This window comes from Rhododendron vialii, chromosome 11a, assembly GCF_030253575.1.
Source record: "Rhododendron vialii isolate Sample 1 chromosome 11a, ASM3025357v1".
In the NCBI taxonomy this organism is placed as follows: domain Eukaryota; kingdom Viridiplantae; phylum Streptophyta; class Magnoliopsida; order Ericales; family Ericaceae; genus Rhododendron; species Rhododendron vialii.
Window position 1 is genome coordinate 14,309,582 of NC_080567.1, and position 2,722 is coordinate 14,312,303.

Consider the following 2,722-nt stretch of genomic DNA (forward strand, 5'->3'; position numbering starts at 1 on the left):
GATCAGAAACAGAGAAGAAGAAGTAGCGGACGGAAGGGAGGGAAAAGAGAAGAAGGGGAAAAAAAAAAAGAAAGAAAGAAAGATAAAGGAATTAGGTTTGTGGTAAGTACTCTTAATTGTCTTCTTGTCATGGGGATTTTGTGATCTGTTACGTTTTTTTCCCCTCTCTCTAATTAACTCTAGGGTTTGAGTAGGACTGGAATAAAGGGAAACATTTATCCTTTTAAGAACTCAAACATAGGTGGTTAGGTGCAGGATTTGTGTGCTAAATACTGGAAATTATCTTCATAGCTGCTGTAAATGAATTTGTAAGTGTTGAATTTTATTGTAATCTGTTAGGATGTGAGTCGGAATGTCTAAAATAATTGCCCAAGTGTTGAACTGGGTTTGGAATTGCCGAAAATAAGGGAGATGCCAAATTTGACTGTACCAGATGTTGTGCTTTTGGAATTCCTGTGGCAATTTGTGGAATTTGGACTATGTAGTTGTTCAAGAAAGGAAACTGGGCTTGGTACGTGGAGCAGAGAACATGGGTTCTCTTGTGATTGCCAAAAGAGAATTTTATCTTGTGTGGCAAGTGTACAAGAGTATATATTGCTATACTTTAGTTAGAGTTTGGCTAATCTGATGGCTTTTTGGATATGCGATTGACTTGTTTCTTTTTCTGTTCTTTAATGTGCTGAATGTTATCTTAAGGTTAGTTGGAAGGAACATGATACTAGAGGAATGGTTGCAATCCTTTCATTTTTGTGAGTATATCAATCATAATACTCACATGTGTTGATTTATGTGTAACACTTCAGGTTCGGAGGCGGCGACGAGTACCGTGACTCCACGTAGGTAGTGAGCTCGTGTTGGTACTTTTTGGCTGGGCCTCGAGGTGGGTGTTTTTATTTTTAATAACGGAAGATGAGACATAGTGTAAAGTTATGTTTCGTGTTGATAAGATATTGTTCGGCTTGAAGTTATTTGATATATAGCCTTAGTGGCGTTAAGAATATGGCCTTAGTGGCGTTGTGAGTATTATAGACTTAGTGGCGTGAATGATATTGCCTTAGTGGCGTGAATATTTTGCCTTAGTGGCGTGATTATGAATATTGCCTTAGTGGCGTTACTAGTACTATGTTGGTGTTGTTATAGCCATGGCCTCGAGCCTATAAATTTACCGGTGTATTAATGAAGTGGTTATAAACAGGCTGAATATTGTGGTTCGAAATATTTTTTTTATAGCGCTTGTCAATATTGCTTCTTTTATTATGGATAAGAGCATTCACTGAGCACGTTGATAGCTCACACCCCCACAGTGTTTTCTTTTCAGGTGCGTGACGGCACGCGGGTCCACTGCAGAGTCTAGACAGGAGTTGTGTATATAGAAGTCTAGCTTTTTGACTCTTTTGATTATGTGCCTATTTTTGGAGCTTGTATATGTTGTAAATATATGTGGGCACGTCTTGTATGACAGTTATTTCCGTATATATGCAAGTTACGTTTTTTTTTTTTTATGAGTTGAACGCTTGGCTGGTGTTTTATTTACTGTATGAGTAGCGCCAAGGTGTGGGTCCATCCCATTTGGAAAATAATTTAGTGTGGTGTTTTTCGGGATGGGGTGTGACAATAATACTTGATAATCAACCCCATTCATATTCACGTCACTTAATGATCTCTAAATTCTCTGTTTTCATAGTAACAAGTGTTTTTGATTCCCTTTCCGGGCATTTGGGACCCCGTGCGTCCCTAATTTATTCCGGCATCGCACCATTTGGTGGATCTGTGGCTTTCTTGTGCACTTCCGGGCATTTAGGACCCCGTGCGTCCCATTTCCGGCATCCCACCTCATAATGGATCCGTGGCTTTCTTCATTTCGTTCTATCATTCTAAGTCGTGACTTTTCATTTTACAGGCCTCAATATGGTAAAGCATGACGTATGTCAAGTCCGTATTATTCATAAAACAAGTCACACTACTCGCGCAATAACCCGAATGCATAGACAAACGCATAAGTATGATATTCATTTAATTCTACACTTTCTTTAACTACAACGAGAGCCAAATGAGTGAGTATGATCTACGAATCATTGGAATACAAGCGATCAATCTTAGAGATGATTTGAAGGTGTTTAAAAGATATTAGAAGTGATCGGAGGTCCAAACCATGGAAGGAGAAACTTTTCAAAATTTTCCAATTTGGTACATGTAGCAAGATTAAGGGTGCTACATGTACCCAACGAACAGAAGGTATAATTTGAGTTTGGTACATGTAGCGGTTAAGGGTGCTACATGTAGCCAGCGAACAGAAGGCATAATTTGAGTTTGGTACATGTAGCGGTTAAGGGTGCTACATGTAGCCAATGAACGAAAAAATCAAAGAAATCTGGGTTTGCTACATGTACCGGGGTAAACACTGGTACATGTAGCACCTGGGTTTTTCAGCACGATTTTGACAGCTTTCAAGGGCAAACACAAGGCCTCCAAATAACGATCCAAGGCAAGTTTTGGACATTGAATCTACTCATAAACATATAAAGAGAGTAAGAATTCCCTACCTCGACTTGGAGAACGAAACTCAATGAGATTGATCGAGCCCTAGCTTTGAAATTTGAAATCCTCCGAGATTATTCCTCTCCAAGCTTGCTCCAACGAAATACGGGTTCAATAACAAGAATGGATGAAGGGTTGAAGGTTATTTGTCATGGGTTTTGAATGAGGAGAGAAGTTTTGGGTG

At 39.3% G+C, this 2,722-nt stretch overlaps 1 long non-coding RNA gene across 1 annotated transcript; it reads left to right on the forward strand.

The window, feature by feature from the left end:
* LOC131307717 (uncharacterized) lies at window positions 1-1,499 on the forward strand. Its single transcript, XR_009194204.1, has 3 exons — window positions 1-102; window positions 804-880; window positions 1,305-1,499. It is a non-coding gene; the product is annotated as an uncharacterized LOC131307717 (long non-coding RNA).
* Window positions 1,500-2,722: the final 1,223 nt, after the last annotated feature.